A 23,694-nucleotide genomic window follows, 5' to 3' on the forward strand; every position below is an offset into this window, starting at 1 on the left:
GTCTTCAGCTCAATTGAGGCTGCTGGCTCCATTCTGCTGAATGTGGAGATTTCTCAGCAGAGTTCAGCTACTGGGGTGCAAGTTCCGGATGAATGAGGGCTCAGCCAAGACTGGGAGGAGGTAACGTGCAAAGACAGAGGGACAGGGGAGTGACTGAAATAGTGGCGCATGGAACCGTCTGGGTGGGAGGGAGCTGATGGGGGAGGAGGACATGATGAGGCCCCCGGTGGCCAAGGAGCGCTCATTGTCGGGGCTTCAGTGGCCACTTGGGAGAAGTGGGAGTGATGGCAGAGAAAGCAGAGGGACTTTGAAACCCCATGTGGAATGAATTCTAAAAAGTGCAGAGATTGGGCAGCTGCCCATTCAAAACCTGTGAACAGGCTTGTGGGGCCTGGGTAAGAATGCAAATGGAAACCATCATACCATATGTCTACTGTTTAAAGGTTGATTAAAAAGTTAGCACACTTAGGGAAAATACATTCTCTTCTCATCTCAATAGGTTATCTTCATAACCACCTGAAAGGCCGGATTCTAAGGCAGAATTCTCTGGGTCTTTGGAGATCTATGCAGAACATGGCAGAGCGGGCTGAGCTGCCCACTCTGTCTAGGACTCCTCTTCCGGCCCCAACGTCAGTCCTGCTCTGCAAGAGTCCTCATGGACACGTGTCCCTGTGAACCTGCAAGTCCATGTTCCATTAATGCTCTCCTCCTCCAAATCAATGCCCTTGGCCCCTCCTCTGGCTGAGGAATCTCTAGCTGGGGGCTGAAATCTACCTTGAAGGGGCTTGCTTTCAATGCAAGCTCTGGGAGTAGGATCAGGGCTTTGCAGGGAATTACAAGTTCCTGGGTACCCAGGAGGGAGATTAGAAGGGAGAAGTCAGGGCCCGGATTCCAGGTGGATGAAGCCCATGGCCCCTGGATTCCTTACCCACAGAGAGGACCAGAGTAGGGCCTCTAGAACAGAAGCCAAGAGAAGGGGGTCCCTTTTTCCAGGTGCTGTCCAGTGTTTGAATGGAATTGTGAACACTTCCAGAAAAGAGGAGCTAGTTGTAAAGTTCTTGGGTTGAAAGTGGTCACTGATTGCATGCACATTCCTGAACATCTGTGTATATTTTAAGCTTCTCAAGGATAAGGGCATTATCTCATTTGGCTTAGAATCCTTAAGAAAGAATAATGGCTTCAGAGAGTCAATGCTCATTAAATATTTGCTTAATGAATGAATGACAAGAGGCAGTGTGGGGATGTGGTTAAGAATATGAATTCTAGAGCCCAACTCTCTGAGTTTGGGACTTGACTCTGCCACTTACAACTAGATAGCCTTGGACAAGTTGCTATCAACCATGCCTCAGTTTCCTTATCTATAAATGGGGATAATGAATTGTGTGAGTAGATGTAAAGGCTTGGAAGAGTGCCTGAGACATAGAAAACACTCAATCAATGCAGGTTATCTCTGCAGTTTGGGGGAAACAATGGCATCTCTCTCCCTTACAGAGGAAATCTCTGAAATTATGTGTTTTCACATGAGATAATGTCTGTGAATTTTGGGGGTTTTGTTTAATATTTATTTATTTATTTTGCTGAGCCAGGTCTTAGTTGCAGCATGCGAGACCTTTGCTCTTGGTCTCGGCATGAAGGATTTTTAGCTGCGGCATGTGGGATCTAGTTTCCTGACCAGGAATCGAACTCAGGCCCCCTGCATTGGGAGCATGGAGTCTTAGTCACTGGCCACTAGGGAAATCCCAATATCTGTGAATTCGCTTAGCACACAGCAGAACTTTGGTAAATGGTAGACTTTTTTCTTTTCCTTTCTTCCCTTTTCTTTCCCTTTGTGATGTTACTGGAGCTTCCCAGGTGTCACTCACTAGAGTTCAATTTCTGGGTAGGGAATATCCCCTGGAGAATCCCCTGGAGAAGGGAATGGCAGCCCATTCCAGGATTCTTGCTTGGAGAATCTCATGGACAGAGTAGCCTGGCGGGCTGCATAGAGTCCACAGATTCTCAAAGATGTGGACACAACTGAAGTGCCTCTGCTCCTCTGTGTTCTTTTAATTAAGTCTTTCCAGTTGGTATTGAATTTCCTCCCAAAACTTCAAGAATAACTGTAATAAATTAAATGTAGCTATGTAAAGTGTAATAAATTATGTTAAACCCTCTGTTCAGAATCTGGAACTCAACTGGCATGAATTAGTCATCTTTTTCCACCAGGTTAAAAAAAAACAACAACAAAACTGAATTATTTTCAAGTGGAGATGACTGCAACAGGGACATGGAAAGCCTTAGCCAAAGTCACCCAGAGCAATGAAGTCAATTATGCCTTTAAAAACCTTTTGCTGAATTTTCACAGAAAAATAATTTTACATGAGTTAACCAAATCATGTTCTGACCAAATCCTTAATTTTCAAAAAATTTCAAAGTGTGTTTATATAACCTTTCCTCCATTTGTCCTGGTCTTTTTGCCAGGGAAAGAGCAATGCCATTCTGGAGACATCTGCACTAAATAAACAAAGTACTTTACTAGGGTGTGAGTATCAAGAGAGAAGTGAGGGACGTAGAACAGGCAACCAGTCTACTGATGCAAAGTGCAACTAATGCCGAAAGGCAAACACTGTGAGTCAGTGACATCCAGCTGTGGATTACAAATGTTGCCTACTGTATACGTAAATAAAGGATGTTGCAGCCATCAAGTCATCATCCACTGCAGCCACCAACTGTGCACCCAGAGGGGATTTAGGATGGAGGGAAGCAGGATACTGGCCGTATATATATATACGGCCAGATGCATAGCAAAGGCATGATCCCAATGAGTCCAAACTCTTACATCTTCCCATGTATAGAAGAGCACTAAATTCATTAACTTGAGATGCCTGGTTTTCTTTAATTAACAGTAATCTTTTGATGTTCCTACTACCTTGTTTTTGTGGGAAAAATCCCTACATATCCTGGCTTCTACCTTATCTATTTGGAGTAGTCCCTCAGAGCTATCTGAGGGGCTGTCTTCTGGGCTTAAGTCCTCTGTTTTGTCCACCGAAAGAAACACATAATTCTCAACTTTAAGATTGTGCATTTCTTTTTCACTCGACAGCCATCTCCACTAAAGGGTCAAGTGACCAGTCTGTCATGAGTAGGTAGAGGAGTCAATTCCTGTGCTATGCCCTCCTCCAACTTACAGCTTTCAATTGGAATAACAAGGTAAGAATACAATTATTTGTATGTGTGTGTGATAAGAACACACCTCAATAAAGTTTTCTTTTAAAAATGCAAAAAAAAACCCCCACTTTTGCTGAGTGTTACATCATTTGTTACATGATGGGATTCTCAAAATAAAGTATCTGTGGCTTTAAGACCTCTTGTGGTGAATATTGCCCCCCTTCCCCCAACATGCACTCATTTCTATGGAACCAGAGCAGAGAGCTTGAGGACCCAAATCCATTCTATCTCCAGGTCATATGTCTGGCCCAGAATCACGGGGCTCTGGCCCACTATGACGAGTCAAGGAAAGGAGACCTTCCATGAGGCAGTCAGGATCCAGGACAAACCTCCCACCAGGATCAGTCATCTGCAAATGAGTAAAGATAGATTCACTGCCTTAGAAATTTCCATTTTTCCAAGAGAAAAAGTAATACAGATGAAGATCAGTAGCAGCAGTAATTCCGGCTTTCGGGTGCAGATCCCAGGTCAGTCTCTTGGGCACCTTCTCCTAGCACCCCACTGCTCCAGAGTGAGTGGAACAAACCAGAACTCTGGTCCCTGCCATCCCTCTGGAGGGTGTTAAAGCATTCCACGGAGCACACCTCCCAATCCCCAGTCTTGGCTGCTGACACCTCCTCATTCTACGACTTGTAATTCTGTCCTAAAGTAAGAGAGCTCAGGGTTAGTATCCCAAAGCACAAAATCTGAGTCCATTCCCTGCATCTGGGTGAAAAATCAGCAAGTGTCATTTGACCATTTGACATGGGCCAGTTCACGCATCTCTCACCGTTGAAGAATGACTTCATGTCCTGGGGGAAAGGTACAGTGTACCTGGACTTTAGGTGATGCAGATGATGGGGTAAACATGACAATTAGAGTGGAAACAAGCAAGGGAAACTGAAATATTGAAATGGCAAAAGGAGACATGAGTTTTTGACTTGGTTGAAGAGGCTACAAAAGGTGAAAGAGAGAATTTGGGGCGGGGGGAAAGAAAGCAATTAAATATGGTACCACAAAACATTTATACAGGAAATGAAATGTGAAGTAAAACACTATAAATTTTTCCTCCACTAATCTTTAAACCAAAAATTCTTATGAGAAGTAAGGTCTGCTCCTTTGGGTTAATTCTAAAGAAATTTGGCAAGTTCTTTTAATATCTTCAGAAGCTATCTCAGTGCCTGGATTAATGTCTGTGGCACTTTATTATACCCCAAATAAAAACATGGGACAAAGCCATTATGGATATTTCCAAGCTTCTGATTTCATTACACTTCCTTTCTGTATAGTACCATTTGTTGATAAGATGTAAGGAATAACCAGTTTGTTCTCTCACAAAGGAATATGAAACACATCCTTCTAGAAATGGCCTGGAGAGGAAAATCTGGTGATAATGCAGTGGGCAGGTGATTTTTTTAATTGTCAGAACGACTTCAAATTGTAGATCATGAGAGTTTGAAAAGAGGGGTACTCAATTCGAGATGAGAATAGATTCAAGAGAGGCATATTCACACAGAACTAATTCCAAAGAGAATTTTGAAAACCCAGAGAAGGTTTTGATTAAGTATCCACCTAGCATTACATATTCTTAAGGACCTTTACAGTCATCATTATCTATGTCTTCTAACATTGTAGTGGCTGAATTAATAATTGTCCTCTGCACTTCCTCTTCACCTCGAATAAGGAAAAGTTGAGTAATTCATCAAAGGTTACTCTAAATGTCAGGAAGAGAAAGATTAGATCCTGGACATTTTAGTCAAGACACACAGAGTCTTAATTCTCTTTAGAACAAAGGAAGGACAGAATGTAACTTCTTCCTGAGTTTGGAGAAAGAGCGTTTTCCATGGATTTGAATAGGGCTTTCTGTAGTGTTTATTAAGACAAATGGTCCCATTTCCATGCATCAGCTCTAAGTGTGCCTTCACCTTGAACCCCTGAAGGTTTTGACAGAATGTAAATCTCAAGAGTGGTTTGAGTCTTGGCAGACACCTTTAGGAACAATCTGGTGAAAAGAGAAGAACTGAAATAGAGGGAATACATTTTGGCTAAGGCTTTTGAACAAAGGTTGCTAGTTTACAATGCTGGGAGCCCAGAGCACAGGGCTTGGGTTTCTAAGGCAAAGCTCAAGATGTAGAACAGAATGTTTTCCTCAGCTCTGACTGTGACCCATGAAGGCAACTTGCTTCCTGGGGCTCTCAAAGGTCCTCAGAAATGTTCACGTTGTACAGAGTAAACCAGATCATTGAGATTCTTTCTCTGAAAGCAAAGAAAGCACTTTCAGACCATTTTTGTTTGCTATTTGTTTAATCATGCGACAGTTGACCTGGACTTCTGATCACTAAAGAGAGCTGCTGTTTCTTATTCGCTTCCCTTTGCAAAGATTTGCCTGCCTATTCAGTCAGAGGAAATAAGAAAATGAGTTCCAGGCAAGCGAAAAAAAACACAAATTGATTTCCATATATATTACACTGCTCCTTTGGGTGGGGCAGGCCGTTAACTAGACCTATATATAAACTTAGACCACAGGACAGCAGAGCCCAGGGCAGCAGATGCTGACTTCTGTTCATCATTTCCCAGGTGGGGAACAAAGGATCACAGTCATTTACACTGTCCATGCCATTTTGGTGGCAGCTGTTGTGTTTGATGCCTTCATCAGATAAGGTATAGATCCAAAAGACAGAAGGGGTGAGACCTCGGAAGTCAGGTCATCTCTCAATCCGGTCCCCATAATATTAATGTGGAAATGAGGCTCAGTTTGCTTTCTGCTAGTCTTCATCAGCAGAAAAATAATTGCCTTATCCTAAATGAAAAACATGACTTCCTGATTATAGTAAATGGGGGAAGAGGGGGGAAAAAAAAGAGCAGGCAGAGAATCAGGTCTTTCATTTGTAATAATCTGGTGAAAGCATTGCCTTCCCAGAGAGCTGGCAGCTCCGCAGCTGATGGAAAAGAAGCCGAGGCAGTCCACCGGGCCCTTTGAAGGCGGAAGTTGTTCAGACGCATGAAGCTCCCCGTGCACTGCCGGCTGAGGACGGCGGGCTTCATCGGCTTTGCCTGTATTATGCTCCTGCTTAGTTGCTCAGTCGTATCCAACTCTTTGTGACCCCCTGAACTGTAACCCGCCGGGCTCCTGTGTCCACGCAGCTTCTCCAGGCAAGAACACAGGAGTGGGTTGCCATTCCCTTCTCCAGGAGACCTTACCGACCCAAGGATCGAAACTGGATCTCCTGCATTGCAGGTTCTTTACTGTCTGAGTCAGCAGGGAAGCCCAAATCATGTCACCTTTTTAATGGCCACAGAGTATTCCAGCCTTGGTTCATTCATTCCCCTCCTGATGGACACGCTAGGGACAGCGTGCAAACATCTGCAGTGAACATCCTTGGACACGTGAGTTTCCTTGAGCCCTTGCATCAGCTGGTGGGTAGGTAAACCAAGGATTTAGAATGTTTTGTGCATTTTCCCCTCAAGCAAACCTGTGTTCAGTTCTGACTCTGATACGTACTAACTGCAAGACCATAGGCACATTTCTGTGTCTTAGTCTCATCTATGACATGGGAAAGCCTCGCAGTAGGAGGAGGGCATGGTGCAGGCAGAGTTCTGAACACAAGTCCTAACATATAGCAAGCCTTCAATAGATGGCAGCTATGATTTTAATCTTTAAACATGTTTTATTCTTATCATTGTTACTCCTTGACTGACTGGGACAGCCGGGTCTTCTTTCTGTCCTGCTGTTGACATTGCTGCCCAGACCTGCTCTCTTGCAGTGTCCTTAAAGCCCTGGCATCCTGAGAGCAGACACAGAGTAGGGACAAGCTAAGTTAGCGGCCAGTGGGCTCCAGAAGTACAGAGGCCCTTCGCCCTTTCTTCGTGTTCCCACCTCTGGCCAGAGAGGCAGAGAGCTTGCAGACAAGACCAGATTTCTGCACAAATGCAGCTGCCTTTTGCACCCAGAGGTGACCATGGAAACGGGACCAGGCCCACTGGAGGGTGTCCATCCCCACAAGAAGATCTTTCTGATGGACGGTGGATCAGATGGCCCTTGGGTGCACATGGATGGCTTCCAGTCTAGAACAGGTATACTCAGGGGAGCAGCAATCCTCCACCCAGCTCCTGTGACTAATGATGGCCTCCCTGGTGTCTCAGATGCAAAGAATCCACCTGCAATGCAAAAGACCCAGGTTCCATCCCTGGATCAGGTAGATCCCTTGGAGAAGGGAATGGCAACCTTACTCCAGTATTCTTGCCTGGAGAATTCCATGGACATAGACTACAATCCATGGGGTGGGTAAAGAGTCAGACATGATTAAGCAACTAACACTTTTACTTTCACTCTCTGTATGTCTCAACTTCTGTATAATAAGCACTTTGAACATGGATTAGCTCATTTACTCCTCATAACAACACTAAGAGGTAGGTGCCATTAAAATCCCCAATGTCACGATGAAACCACTGAGACCTAGGGAGGTTAAGTCTTATTCAATGTCAACCATAGCACCAAAGCCAAGATTTAAACCCAGGCCTTTATGACACCAAAGTCCACACACACATTGATCATCATGCTGATTACCCATTTGAGAGCTGTTCTCCTGGGCTGGTGACCCACAAACGTCTAAGTAGCTGCTCATGTCACGGGCCTGGGTGAAGTGCCTGCAAGGTCTTCTCCAAGGGCAATCCCATTGTGGGAAAACTGCACATGCTCTCCTATTGTCCACAGGAGAAAAATGAAGATTAATAAAGGCCTTGGGAGAAAATTTCCAGTTCCAAGCAGTGTCTATGCTGTGAGTAATCCTATTTAGAATTGAGAAAAATAGAACAGTTACTGGAAATAAGGTGAAAAATACTCCCTCCACAGTTTAGAACTCCCTTATAAACAGCCATATGAGCAAATCCAGGAACAAGCAACAAATATGAGAGCAGTAATTTGATTTTGTTTATTATCTGTGTTGCACAGGGTGTTATCCGGGCAGCGCTGGGGAGAAATGAGCTAGTAGAAATTATGTGTGGGCTGGTAGAACGTATGAATTATCTGCATTATTGATTTTACCTCCTGATAGATTCTCTCAGAAGGCTGAATGAGTTGATGCGAATTTCAGGTTCTCAGCTACCAGTAAGCAGCTCACTGAAGAATCTGAGAATTGCTGCAGCACACAGGCCAGAGAACAGGTGGTTTCACACTTATCAAAGCACCTCAAATAAGAATAGAAATTTAGGATTTTTTTAAAGTGTGTTTACTAATAACCGCCATACACAAAGAGCAGTGCATTTTTTTTTTTTGGCCCCTAAAATGTAGGCAGACATTTTAGGGGGAAAAGGCAGGGCCTGGAATGATTACAGAATGTTTGAAAAAGTAGGTAACAGTGGTGGGGAACAGGGTAAAGCAAAATTGTCCAAATATAGCTAACCTATTGGACATAGGCTCAGGTGGGCTCTATTTGCTTGAGAGGCTGAGAAGCCTCTTGGGAGGAAGATCTGGGGAAAGTGTGGATGTGTGTGCTCAGTCACTCGGTCATGTCTGACTCTTTGGGACTTCATGGACTGTAGCCCACAAGGCTCCTCTGTTCATGGAATTTTCCAGGCGAGAATACTGGAGTGGGTTGCCATTTCTTCCTTCAAGAGATCTTCCCATCTCAGGGATTGAACCCTCATCTCCTGTATATCCTGCATTGGCAGAGGGATTCTTTACCACTGAGCCACCAGGGAAGCCCTTTTTTTCATTTTCAACTTTTTACTTTATATTGGAATATAACCGATTAACATTGTTGTGAGTGTTTCAGGTGGACAGCAAAGGGACTCAGCCATACACATACGTATATCCATTCTCCCCCAAGCTCCCCTCACATCCAGGCTGCTACGTAGCATTGAACAGCGTTCCCTGTGCTATACAGGAGGTCCTTGTTGGTTTTCCATTGTAAGTGTAGAAGTGTGTATGTGAGAGTACTCAGTGTTGACTAAGGCTGCTGAGAGATTGTGTAATCAAGGGTGAAAGCTCACTTCATTTGAGAACATGAAGGTCACTGGTGGACTCAGCCTGAGTGACGTCAGCGGAGGGGTGGACTCACATCCAGAGTAGAGGGCTAATGAGCAAGAGAACACAGGCATCTCGTTTTCCTCCTGGAACCCCACAAAAACAAAGATAAAGTGATTGTGTTTAACATAAACCCTTAAGGATGGTGAGTAGGGGACAGAATAAAATAACCACAAAAATTTGAGAGCTGGAAACCATTTAGATAAGTCTTAACTGATTGAGCAGACTGAAGACAGCTGACTTTGAAGCCAGGAGTGAAGAAACTTAAAACCAACACAGTTTACATCTTCAAAGTCTTAGGACGTGGTGGCACCAGGAAACTTTAAAAGTGGGAGTAAGGCAAGGGGGCTAGGAACTAGCATTAAAACAAGGAGAACTGGTTGAAAGCTGTTGAAAAAGTAGGGCTTCCCAGGTGGCTCGGTGGCAAAGAATCCGCCAACCAATGCAGTAGACACAGGAGACGTGGGTTCGATCCCCGGGTTGAGAAGATCCCTGGAGAAGGAATTGGCTACCCTCTCCAGTATTCTTGCCTAGAGAATCCTATGGACAGAGGAGTCTGGCAGGCTACAGTCCATGGGGTTGCAAAGAGTTGGACATGACCGAGCATGCACGGGCACATGGAGCAGTGTCAGGCAACCTCATCTGAATCCCACCCCCACTTCTTACCTGCTCCGGGCCTCAGGCACTGGAATTCTCAGTTGAAAAAGGAATTACATCTGCACGATCACTACTGTACCCTGAAGAGCCTTTGAACTGCTGCAGAAGGAGGAGTCTAAGGGAACAAGTTCCCCAAGAAGATTAGAGGCGTGGGATCCAACCACAGGGTAGGGGTGGGCTTTGATATGGAAGGGATACCTCCTTCATGGAAATGAGAGGGGAGAAAAAGATAGATGCAGACGCAAATAGAATTGTGGGTTTGGCCATGACCCTGCTTTTCCTCTTGTCAGGCCTCAACGAGATACCCAGAGCAGAACACAATGCAATACGCTGGCAGTTGGCCAAAAGTAACACACGCACACACTATAACCAGGCGTGTTCCTTCAACGCTCCTATGGTGTGGAGTGCCAAACTGCCTGTGCTTGATGGAGTTACTCTCACAATGGATGTCTTACCCTTTTATCTCACAGAAATAAGAATATCTACATTTGAAAATAAAAGGACTTCCACTGCTAATAGGTGGATTCAATCCTCTTGTGCCCCATCCCCAACTCCTGCTGTAAAACAACTACATTGTATACAGAAATATATATACATCGTATATAGAAGAGCTGATCTGGGTACAGCAGAGGACTGCAGCCCACCAGGCTCCTCTGTCCATGGGATTTTCCAGGCAAGGATACTGGAGTGGGTTGCCATTTCCTTCTCCAGGGGACCTTCCTGACCCAGGGATCAAACCCAGGTCTCCTGCACTTCAGGCAGATACTTTACTGACTAAGCTACCAGGGAAGCCTTTGATTCTAATTTACAAGGTCCTATCCCCAAACGGTGCTTATCCCAAAGAGTACGGGGGAGGGGGGGGGGGAAGAACAAAAATGCAAACAAAAGTGCCACTTTGAAGTTTTGTAGCTTAAGGAGCATGGAAGTTGAGGAGGAAAGTGGAAAGTGTCTTGAGGCTAAGAGGAAAAGGGAAAGTGCCTCATGGGGCAGCTGGCAATGACAACAACAGCCAACCAAAGTCAAATGGCTACTACGTGCCAGGCAGGGCAGAGTATTGCAACAGTTCTATCCGGAGGCATTCATGTTAGTATTTTACAGATGAGAAAAATGAGTTCAAAGAGGTGGAATAATTTGTTCAGTATCACACAGCAATAAATTATGGAGCCAAATTTGAACCCAGGATGGCTCAACATCATTGGCCATGTTCTTAAAAACTTTTTCCTCATATGATTATTTAAGTAGGTGATTTCATTTCAAGATTCAAGATGTATGGCAAAAGCCATCACGATATTGAAAAGTAATCATCCTCCAATTAAATATATACATTTTTTTAATTAAAAGAAAAGTTATTACAGTTATTACAGGAGAATTCTTTCTCTCACCATGGCTGCCTGTCACCTAGCTCCCCTCCTCATAAACAACCAATGTCATTAGATTATGTGTGATATTCCCAAGATAGTATATGGATTGCATTTTGCTATGTAAGTGATAGGTTATGCACACCATTCTAAACGTCACACTTTTCACTTGGGAGGACATCCGTGGAGCCCTCCATGGAGGTACACAGAGAACTTCCTTGTTCTGTTTCCAGCTGCAGTGTTTTTGCTGTGCGGAGGTACTGCGATCTTGTTTACAGTCCCCAGCAATAGACTGAACCATGTTCCCATTCCTCGAGTAGCTGGTGCACTTTGCTCTGAGCAAACTCCCAGTCTCTCTGGAGAGATCTTGAGACTCTCCCTTGACAATTGGGCTGCTTTAAGCTGCAAGACATAGCAGCACTCTCAGGTCGCCTTGTTGAGCAGGGGTTTACTGAGAAAGGAAACAAACAGCTGGAGAAGCAGGAGGCAGAGAAGCCCCACCCTGGTACCCTGGCCCCCATCAGCAGGGAGGTGTGCCAGGAGCTACCCTCCCTCCGTCGCCAAGGCTCCCAGCCCTCGGCAGTGTTGGGCTCCCTCGGTGCTCCCGAGTCCAGACCTCCACACAGGAGAGGGCGGGGTCTGCAGTGCCTGGCCCCCGGCAGGCTTGGGGAGCTGCTGGCCAGCCAGCTGCCCCAGGAGCACGGCCCACTCCAAGTCCCCCCAGGTGTAGCCAGGGTGATGGGGTCAAGGGGGAAAGAGCATGAGAGGCCTGTGTATAAGTGTTTGTTTTCTCAGAATGGGGTGCGGACCCCTTGCTCAGAACAAAAGAGACTGCTGGGTGGTACCCCCTGTCCGGGAACCCCAGAACTGCCCAGGAGACATTTTCGTGGGCTGCAATTCCTGCCAAGTGAGTGTGGCCAGCCTCACCTCCTGCCGAGTCCCTCTTGAAGTTATCTTGTTTTTAGGCCTAGGATGATTCGGTCTATAGGGGAAACCTGATCACATGGAACCACTTATAAAGGCTTTTTAGCTTAAAAAACAATTTCACGAACCTTAACTCACCAAAGTCCACTGAGGTAGGCAGTATGGGTTAAATTCCCATTTTACAGATAAGAAAACTGAGGCTTAGAGAGTTTGCCCAGGATCACACAGCCAGTAAATGATGGAGCTGAGAGTCAAATCCAGGTTTTCGGACTCCAGCTTGCCTCTTTCTTATTCCTCATCATAACAAGCCTTATTACCTACTCTCCTCCTTCTCACCTCCTGAATGTCAACACTACCAAGGCTCTCTCTCGGGCCCTTCATTTCCCTCTCTCCATACAATCTCAGGTTATCCTCATTTACTTCCTTCCCTTGTGCATGCGTGTGTGAAGTTGCTTCAGTCGCATCCGACTCTATGGGATGCTATGGACCATAGCCCACCAGGCTCTTCTGTCCATGGAATTCTCCAGGCAAGAATACTGGAGTGGGTTGCCATTTCCTCCTCCTCTTCCTGACCCAGGGATTAAACCTGCATCTCTTATGTCTCCTGCATTGGCAGGCAGATTCTTTACCACTAGCGCCACCTGGGAAGTCCCTTTCTTTCCTTGGTCTAATTCCAAAGGCTTGATGGCCCCTGGTTTCTCTCTCCAGCCCAGACCTCTCTCCTAAGTTCCATACCTGTACATCCACTCTCCTACTGAACACCCCCATGTGGCTGCCCAAGTCAACTCCAGTGCAGTGCTTCTAAAATGAAACGTATTGTCTTTCTCCTTCAGTGGCTCCTCCTTATGGGCTCTCTATCTCAGGAACTGTAGTAGCTTCCTCTTCTTAAGCATCAGCTATGTGCCAGTCACTTTATACTGGTGAGATGGTATCATCCCATTCACAGGTGAAGAAACCAAGGTTTGAAGGTGTGAACTTACTAGCACAAACCATATTACTGAGTAGTTGACAGCGCCAGGATGCAAACTGAGCTTTATTCTGCATTGCTTCCTCTGGGCTAGGCTGTCTGGGAACTGCAGGGCCAGAGCTGTTCACTCTGTTTGAACAGGCCAGGAGTCATGGATCATCCTCCCATCCCCTAATCCCTGCTCTCACCCCCCACAGCTGCTTCAGACCCAGGTCCACCTCCTAAATGTTTCTCAGGTCATCATGTCTTCCTTCCAGTCCCATGACCACTCCACTGCCATAGTGTGAGTCACTCAGACATGTGTAACTCCTTGCAACCCCATCGACTGTAGCCCGCCAGGATCCTCTGTCCACGGAATTCTTCAAGCAAGAACACTGGAGTGGTGTGGGTAGCCATTCCCTTCTCTAGGAGATCTTCCCAACCCAGGGATTGAACATGGGTCTACCGCATTATGGGCAGATTCTTTACCGTCTGAGCCACCAGGGAAGCCCCTAGGTCAGCCCCTAAATGATTTCTCCCCCACCACAGAAATAGCTTGCTAACTAGTTTGTCTCTAGGAACACTCCCGCTTCAAATCCCCTCGCCCTGAGAATGGGCTTTCTAAAATACACCTGATTATTGCCTTCTTGGACTTCCCTTGTGACTCAGCTGGTAAAGAATCTACCTGCAATGCAGAAGACCTGGGTTCGATCCCTGGGTTGGGGAGATACCCTGGAGAAGAGAAAGGCTGCTCCAGTATTCTGCCCTGGAGAATTCCAGGGACGGTATAGTCCATGGGGTCGTAAAGAGTTGGACACAAGTGAGCTACTTTCACTTTCAAATCCCTGGTGAAATCCCAACTCCCCATTCCTGCCACTGCCTGTCCATCCAGAGTCTCTGCAAATGCCCATGACCTCACTAATAAAAATGGCTTCACCTCTCGGAGGGTTCCACTAAGCCAATATTCATACATCCTCAGGGCACACTGCACTGGTCCCAGCCATCTAAACTGTATTCCAATGAACTACAGAATAATGCTGGGTGAGAGTCATTCATATGCAAAACAGAGAAGGCTGAAATATTCAGGAACTCTTGACAAGTCTACAGTCATCCATCACACCATTATTTGCCCAATCGAGTGTGTTTATATTGTCTTGGGTACCATGTAGTTTGGTTTTACGATCGGGGAGCCAATTAGACCCAGGATGGCGGGATATGAGTGCTGCTGAATGATTTATTACTCCACACCTCAGGGAGAAGTGCACTTCATAAACTTTCCAGACGTGTTCGAGAGAGAGCGTCATTTGTGCTCTGCAGGCAAGCGTTCTGTTGTTGGGTGCACACTAACAGATTAAAGGCTCCGAAAAACCTGGCCATGCAAGAAGCGGAGCAATTTTGTTCTCAGGAATTTTGTCCACAGTTGTCTCTCTGCACATCTATCCAGTAATATCCCCTGAAAGCATTTTCCTTCCACAGATGTTTGGGGAAGCACTGGAATGCAACGTGGAGGCCCTGGAGGCTTCTGGAATCTCACCTACTTTGATGTCAGGTCGCAAGTACAAACCTGCCACTCTCTCTCTGCCTGGAACAGCTCTAGGTACTCCTGCCAGTCCTTCCAGGTTTGGCTCAGGTGTCACTGCCTCCTAGAAGCCATCACACACACACACACACACATATACACACGTGTGACATTTAATCATATGTGACTCCATAACACCCCTCTCTCGTAACACCTTTCTGTATTTTCTGTCGGTTGACAGACAATTCAGCCCAGACCAGAACCTGAGGCAAACGCACAGGCTCAGGCATCAGAGGCATCCTGACTACAGCAGCTCCTGCCTCCATTGCCCCAGGCTCAAGTTCAGCAGGAAAGCAGGTTCCTCAGCAGCTCACTATGACCACTCGCTGTGGATGGGGAAATGAGTTCAGGATGTTAGTACCTGTGGCCTGGACCACTGGTGCCATCTCTGAAGCTGAGAGGAGGCAACCTCTCAGATAGGGGACGGTTTCTAAGAGAAGAAGGTGGAGGAGGATGGACGGCCATGCCATGGCCCCGAACCATCGGTGCACGGCCCAGAGCTTTCTCTTTACTCTCTGATCTTCCCTGGCTGATTGTGAAGTCCCGGAAGGTGAACAAAGACTCATGTTATGAAATATTCAAAGCAAGACCCCTACCTTGAAGAAGGGTTTATGGTCTAGTCCAAGTCAACATTCATACAGAAAAAAAAATCAATGAACTATAGACAGGTGACAGGATACAAGTGCCAAGTGAATGACTAGGGTGTTGTCAAAGGAATTTTAAAAAGGGGCAGTTAAGGAAGGGGCCAAAGAAGCCTGCCGCACCGCCCTGCTCTCACTGGCCCCCAGGCCTCAGGAGGAGCGTCAGGCAAGCTCCCCCAACAGGGGCCAGCGTCCAAGTGGCTGGCTCACCCCTGCAGAACTCCTGGGTAACCGGGTTTTTCAACCTCCAACCTTGAAGTTACTGGCTTTGAAATTTGAAACCCTGGGTCTCTCCTGTTGCTAGCTTGATTCAAACTAAATAAAACTAATGAAAGAGAACAGCAATTTCTAGCACCCCATATTTAATCGTTGTTTAAAACAGGCCCAGTTTCAATAGCCAAGAGAGGGAAGCAACCTAAATATCCGCTGACAGAAGAGTGGATAAAGAAGATGTGCTACATATATACACTGGAATACTACTCAGCCATAAAAGAGAATGAAATAATGCCATTTGCAGCAACACGGGTGAACCCAGAGATGGTCATACTGAGTGAAGTCAGAAAAGACAATTATCACTTGTATGCGGAATACAAAAATGGTACAAAGAATTTCTTTACCAAACAGTGTCACAGATATAGAAAACAAACTTAGGGTTACCAGGGAGGAAGAGGGGAGGGGTAAATTGGGAAACTGGGATTGACATATACACACTATTATATGTAAAATAATAGCTGATAAGAAGTAGAAAATGGCAGCCGACTTCAGTATTCTTGCCTGGAAAATCCCTGGGATGGAGGAGCCTGGCAGGCTACAGTCCATGAGGTCACAAAGAATCAGACACAATTGAGTGACTGAGCACTCATGCATGCACACAGGGACCTACTGTATACCACAGGGAACTCTGCTCAGCACTCTGTAATGGCCTATTTGGGAAAAGTCTAAAAAAGAGTGGATAGATGTATAGGTATACTTGATTCACTTTGCTATACACCTGAAATTAACACAACATTGTAAATCAACTATTCAATAAAAATTTAAAAAAAATACATGTCCCTTATGTGAATGTTTATTTATCGACAGTAAAAGAGAGTGGGCTCTGCTGATTCTTTTATTTCCAGGAAAGGAGTTTCTCAGGTTAACTTATCTAACTATAAGCTCTTTGTTAAAAGAGTAAGATTCAGTACAGTATAAACAGCAAAGCATCTTTAGGGGAAGAAGAGGGTGGGATGAATTGAGAGAGGAGCATTGAAACATATACAGTACCCTAGGTAGAAAGAGAGCTAGTGGGACTTTGCTATACATCACGGAACACAACTTGGTTCTCTGTGGCAACCTAGAGAGCTGGGGAGGTGGGATGGGAGAGGTTCAAGAGGGAGGGGATATATGTACACTTATGGCTAATTCACAATGTTATGTGGTAGAACCCAGCACAACATTGTAACGCAATTATCCTCCAATTAAAAATCAAGAGATGTTAACCAAAAAAAGAGAAAAACATCTTGACTCTTTCTAGCCACTGCGTTTTTAAGCAACTGCTGGTCCAGTTGTTTTTCTCTGTCCCCAGATGAATTCGAGGTAAAGTCCCAGAGCTTTTCCAGTCATTCTATTTATCAATGAATAGTCTCCCTTTGCAGGTACTGGGAAGTCCAGTTCAGTCTATCTCAAGGCAATAACCCCATATCCAAGTTACAACTCAGGCTTGACTCAGGCTAAGAAACTCAGAATAAGGGAGGAGGAACTCGGTGGACGTCTCCCCTGTTCCTCCCCTGCTCAAATCCCCTTCCGGCCCATCCAGACTTGGAGCATGGGGAGGGGACAGGGCACTCCAGGGGAGCACTTGATCAGTGTAGGGCCCCAGAACCAGTGCCTGGGGTGGGGGTAGGGGTGTCCTGCCCACGTGCTCACTCTCTCCCATGGGGAGCTTTTGCAGTCCCGAGGGGATCCCTCTGCGGGGACATATTTGACATTAGTGCTGTTCCTCAAGATGCCCACTTAGCCCCCAGCCTTGGCTTCTGCTGCCCACCCAACCCCAAGTCTCTCTGCTGGGGTCACTTGCCTTGCAGGTGGTCCTTTGGGGCTGAGTCCCTTTCAAGGTAACTCCACGCCAGCGCACTTCTGCAGGTCCTCCCGCCACCACGGAAACTCGCTCCTGAGCCCCACATCCCTGAGTGCAGCTCACTCATGCACCCCTCTCCTCGTCCCACCACCCTAGGGGACCACTCCCACCAGGCTCTGCCTTTGTGGCTTGAAATGTGGCCGCAACATCAGTCCCTTTGTCCCTCCAACTCCAGAGGGTACCTGTGGAGCTCTCTGCAGGCCTCTGAAGCCTCAGAATTTCACTTGTCTTCCTTCGAGCCTTGCCAGGTGGCACAATTGGTAAAGAGCCTTCCTGTCAATGCAGGAGACGTAAGAGACGCTGGTTCCATCTCTAGGTTGGAAGGGTCCCCTGGAGGAGGGCATGGCAACCCAGTCCAGTATTCTTGCCTGGGAAATCCCATGTTCAGAGGAGCATGGAGGGTTACAGACCATGGTGTTGCACAGAGTGGAACACGCCTGTAGTGACTTAGCACTCTTGTGGGGGTGGAGGTGGGGGGTAGAGACAGTCAGAGGTGTGAGGGGAGACGCCCCCCACCCATTCCTGTGCAGCTCTCACCCTAGAGAGCCCCTCCCCACCTGTCTCTTACTGGGTGCCCCAGCCTTGTCTTAGGGAGTCTCCAGGCAGGTGAGAATTAATGGTCTCAACACTGACTTCACAATCTCTTAGTAAGGCCTAGACAAGCAGCTCCCTATTTTCATTTCCCTTTGTTGCAGGGGTTAGGGGTGGCGGGCCGGGTCTCTGATGAAACTCAGTAACCGACAGGAGTAGTTAGTTACATCTAAAACCCCGGTACGTGGTTCACAGCAGACTTTCCAATAGCATCCGCCGTTCCTAGCTAGCACTCTGAGAGATGGACTGACGAAGCAAGTCATGAGCATCCTCTTGTGTTACAGACAGTGAAAGTGGAAATGTGAGTTACACAGTCCGAGCAGAGCGAGGGGAGGCTGATCCCAGCTCCTGTGACTCAATCTGAATGTTCCTTCCATGATGAAAACCTGGAAAGATCCCCCGAAGGCCCCCTGGGGACAGTCACCAGCATGCTGGTCGCTGCAGCCCGCAGCCCAGCCAGAGCGGACCATGATGGCCTTCTCCTCACTCGGCACCTCCAGACACGTCAACCTTTTGCCCTTTCTTCGGATACACGAAGCTCTTTCTCCTGCTCGGCCTCCTGTATTCACTTCCTAGGGCTCTGGAACAAAGCACCACTAACTGGGTGCTGAAAGAACTGAGATGTATTCTCTCACGGTTCTGAAGGCTAGAAGCCTGAAATCAGGTTGTCCACAGGGCTGGTTTGTTCTGATGCTCTGAGGCTGAAACTGTTGTCTGCTGTTCCTGGGGACAGCTAGAAGTCCTTGGTGTTCCTTGGACTCACAGATGCATCATTCAGATCTCTGCTGTTACTTTCTTCCCTCCACACCTTCATGGAAGCCCATACTTAACACAGATGGAGGACTTCCCTGGTGGTTGACTGGTTAAGAATCCGCCTGCCAGTTGCCAATGCAGGGGACATGAGTTCAATCCCTGGTCAGGGAACAAACACCCCACATGCCTTGGAGCAACTAAGCCCATTCTCCATAACCACTGAGCCCGAATTCTAGAGCCACAGGCCGCAACCACCGAGCCCAGGCACCCTAGAGGCTGTGTTCCACAAGAGAAGCCACCTCAATGGGAAGCCGAGACCCTGCAGCTAGAGAGTAGCCCCCTCTAGCTCATAGCAACTGAAGAAAGCCAGAGGAGCCACAAAGACTCAGCACAGCGCCCCCCTCCCCAAATTTTTTTAATTAAAAAAAAAAAAAAAGACAGATGGAAATTTGATGAATGCTCAAAGGCCTCTAATAATCTCTCTGAAAACATTAGTTGCTCAGTCGTGTCCGACTCTTTGTGACCCCATGGACTGTAGCCCACCAGGCTCCTCTGTCCATGGGATTTCCCAGGTAAGCTTACTGGAGTGGGTTTCCATTTCCTTCTCCAGGGGATTTTCCTGACCCAGGGATCAGACCCAGGTCTCCTGCATTGCAGCAGATTCTTTACTGTCTGAGCCACCAGCGAAGCCCAGATATCAGAATGGGATCCTAGAGATATTCTCCAGCTTCATGACGTCTATTTAAATCACTGAATTACCATTCTGGCCCATCTTCCTCTGCCTGACCCTTGACTGAGGCTGGTAACCCGGTCAGAGAAGGATGATGTCCCTGCCTTCACCTAGCTCGAGTGACCGAGAAGTGGGTTTTCTCTCTACATTAAAAAACACTGACAAGAGTTAAGTGATCTCCCTACACCCTACACTACCTTGTTCAGGGAAAGGATTTGACTTCACCAGACATAAAACCTGACAGGTATTTCTCCCGAATGAATCAGTGGGGAGGAGCTGAAGTGACTTAGTTTTTTATCTAAAGAAATGTAATATTTAAAGAGAGTTCTCTATCCCCCCTCCTTGGGGAAGGGAGCCCTTAATTTTCCCATCAACTCTGACATGTGTGAATCACAGAACTTTCATTCCTATAAACGCCTCATTATTCATCAACAACCCTGCTAGCTGTGGGCTGCGCTTTATTCTGACAGGGCAGGCTTTCCCCAGAGAAGGGATCTGGGAACACACCCCTCCCTCCCTGCTGAGCGTTATTGCGAGCCAGGCTCATGTTTACTTCTCAGAGACTGGGGACTAGGATAACCTTAACACCCTTGTAAGCCTGTGACATATTCAGAGGGCCCTGCAGGAGGACCGTGCTCCCATCTTCATAGGCACCAGGTCACCTTGATTGATTCAGAAAATTGCACCTTTTTAAATTTCAAATTTTGTGCATAAAGGGGAAAATGATTTTTTCCTGAAGAAACCTGACTGAAGTGTATGTTATATATAATTCAGTTCAGTTCAGTCATTCAGTCATGTCCAACTCTTTGCGATCCCATGGACTGCAGCACGCCAGGCTTCCCTGTCCATCACCAGTTACTGGAGCTTGCTCAAACTTAGGTCCATCAAGTGGGTGATGCAATCCAACCATCTCATCCTCTGTCAACCCCTTCTGCTCCTACCTTCAATCTTTCCTAGCATAAGGATCTTTTCCAATGCCTATTTTAGGTCTATACTGTCAAAGTTATGGTTTTTCCAGTAGTCATATATGGATGTGAGAGTTGGACCATAAAGAAACCTGAGCACCAATGAACTGATGCTTTTGAACTGTAGTGTCGGAGAAGGCTCTTAAAAGTTCCTAGGACAGCAAAGAGACCAAACCAGTCAATCCTAAAGGAAATCACTCCTGAATATTCATTGGAAGGAATGAATATTTTTGGCCACCTGATATAAAGAACTGACTCATTTGAAAAGACCCTGATGCTGGGAAAGATTGAAGGCAAGAGGAGAAGGAGATGACAGAGGAGAAGACAGCTGGATGGCATCACCAACTCGATGGACATGAGTTTGGGCAAACTCTGGGAGATGGTGATGGACAGGGAAGCCTGGCATGCTGCAGTCTTTGGGGTCGCAAAGAGTCAGACACAATTGAGTGACTGTACTGAACTGATTTTACATATTCAGGTTATTTTGATAAATGGATACACCTGTGCAACCCCCATCCTAATCAAGACATAAAACATATCCACCATCACCCAGAGTTCCCTCATTCTCATCTGCAGTCGATCTGTCTACTTCCACCCAGGCAACCACTGAGATGCTTTCTCTTACTATAGATTAGTTTGGTTTATTATAGAATTTCACCTAAGTGGAAAACATATAGTGATTTTGGAGCTGTTTTCTCTGGCTCACTGTAATGTTTTTGAGACTTACTAAGGACTCGCCTTTATCATTTATTTATTCTAATGGCTGAGCAGGACTTCTTGTACAGAAAGATCACAATTGTCCCCTACTCACCTGTGGATAGCCGTTTGGGTGGTGTCCAGGTTTTGGTTCTCATGAATGAAACTGCTACAATGTGGAAATATGCACTCATTTCTCTCACACACCTAGCTAGAAGAGGATCAAAGTGCTTTTTTTATTTTCAAGAATTCATCAAACATGATGAAGCAGACCATGATCAGGAACTTGGGGAAAATTTGAATATTGCAAGTGACTATAAAAGAAATTATATAAGAGTGCAATACAGTGACAACCCAAATGATGTGGGCTTCTAGGGATGGGTGATATGGCAGCGGAGAGTCCTGGAGTCCAGGAATTTAATAATCTCTTGTTTCTCTCCAGTTGTCATGAGCTTGGACAAGCCTCTTGCCTTCTGAAACCACCACAAATGAATATCTGATCCTTCACTGAGCTTTAAGATCATCCCTTGGAAAATGTTGGGTCCTTTGAGAGAACTTCAGCTGTAAAAAGCCAAGTGGTGTACACTGTACTTAGAAATATGGACTTAATTCAGGAGGTCAGGCACGTAACACGTATATTGTAGGTACTCTTTGGGGAAGTATGAAAGTGAGAGTGTTAGCGGATCAGTGGTGTCTAGCTCCTGGTGACGCCATGCACTCCAGCCCGCCAGGCTCCTCTTGTTCATGGAATTCTCCAGGCAAGAATACTGGAGTGGGTAGCCATTCCCTTCTCCAGGGGAGCTTCCCCACCCAGGGACCAAATCTGGGTCTCCCACATTGCAGGCAGATTCTTTACCGTCTGAGCCACCAAGGAAGCTAAAAGCAAAATCTTCTCCCAACCCAGAAATTCTCTTCCCAAAGGTAGTAGAGAACAAAATAGGTTTTGTTATTGAATAAGCATTGAACCGGAATGTGATGCACTGCACAGACAATCCATCAAGAATTACAGAAGCAGAAAGAAATCTCACCCTTTTAGAGAGCCATGCAGATGCAACCCATTACACACAGGTTCTCAGGATAAACCCCACTAGTCCTGAAGTCAGAGGACTTGCCAGCACCACCGGTCTCACACAGCTCATCCTAACTTTACCTGGTAATTGGGGTGACCATCTGTGTTACCTATGTGACTCCATCCAAAGGAAAAACAAACTTCTACTTTATGACAGGAGGATGTTTTGCAACTCACCTATGCTGGGAGACAGGAGCCATCTCCCTTGGCATTCACATTTCAAAGAAGTGCCTGATGAAGACATCTCTGGGTCATAAAAGGGACAAAATGCCAATATAGTCTTCAAAAGGATTTACATCTTTCAAAGAAGAGAGATCCTGACAATGACAGGTTTTCTGAAGGCAGTGCTCAAAGTAAAAGGAAGAGAAGGAAATCTCTTCCATTATTTTTAACAGAGAGGATGGAACCTCTTGCTTTTATTTGCATTTGTTCTCACAGTACCCAGTGAATATTCGTTTCTTACAATCATGCATCTCCCAGTTCAGAGACTCAGAGTCTGGGGTGAGCGAGGTGAGGGATGAACCCACGGCTCCCACCCCTGCACCCAGCTCCTGAGATGGCCTCCGTGCTGAGTGTTCGCTTTGGTTCCCATCTTTTCCATTTCCAGTTCATTTTTATTCTTGAGGTCGGTCTCTTCTCCTAAGAAACCATCCTCCTTTTTCCTCCTGCTTGCTAGCTCAAGGGTCTCTGCCAACCTTCCAAAGCCCCAGAAAAATCTCTGATTGGCCCCTTGCCTCCAGAGGCCCCGGGGTCTCCAGTGGAGACCAGGACACTGGTCAGCATCACCAGAACACTGAGACTGGGCACCATTTTGGGGTCCACGAGGCCATCTCTGTTCTGGTCATGGAGAAACTCACAAGCTGCAAACCTGGCGTCCTCTTTCTCAAGCCAATCCCCCTGTTGTTTTGTCTGAAAGACATCTGTAAGCTGCCCCATCCAATTACGGCAGTTTCTTTCTCTCTAAAATACTACCAACTTCTAACCGAAATTGGGTGGCCTCCCTTTCTAATTAACTTAAGTGCCCTCGTCTCTGATGGTAGCAGCTATAATTACACCTCACTTTGCTCTGAAAAGTCTGTTTAAAACTGGGGAACGTACAAGGTGACCTTTTCATCACCCCTTGTTTATCTGGGCTTGGGACTGGGGGGAGGAGACGGAAGGACGTTGCACTCATGGGCTTCCCCCCTCGTCTCAGAGAGCTGCATCATGACGTACATGTGGTGCTGCCTGCATTTCGGGCCCGCAGAGAGTAGCTGACTCAGTGGGTGCAGGACCAGAGAGTTTGTGTTCCGTGGCAGGAGGAGCAGGAGGAGGAAGACGGCTGATACTGTCATTATTTAAAATCACTTCCACCCACTGTGCTGAGTCACTAGAACATCACTGCCTGAGATTTTGCATCAGTCTCAAAAATATACCTTTGCAGAGATTTCCAAGCTCAAAGCACACCCGTTCCCTCAC

General features: G+C 46.4%; 1 long non-coding RNA gene across 2 annotated transcripts; it reads right to left on the minus strand.

The window, feature by feature from the left end:
• Positions 1-7,759: 7,759 nt before the first annotated feature.
• Positions 7,760-9,916, minus strand: LOC122451369. 2 transcript variants are annotated; one of them, XR_006272391.1, is made up of 3 exons: positions 9,878-9,916; positions 8,231-8,373; positions 7,760-7,887 (listed from the first exon to the last, which is right to left on the minus strand). It is a non-coding gene; the product is annotated as an uncharacterized LOC122451369 (long non-coding RNA). The 2 variants fall into 2 exon arrangements; XR_006272390.1 differs by lacking the exon at positions 9,878-9,916 and adding an exon at positions 9,178-9,245.
• Positions 9,917-23,694: the final 13,778 nt, after the last annotated feature.

This window comes from Cervus canadensis, chromosome 12 (genome assembly GCF_019320065.1).
Source record: "Cervus canadensis isolate Bull #8, Minnesota chromosome 12, ASM1932006v1, whole genome shotgun sequence".
In the NCBI taxonomy this organism is placed as follows: domain Eukaryota; kingdom Metazoa; phylum Chordata; class Mammalia; order Artiodactyla; family Cervidae; genus Cervus; species Cervus canadensis.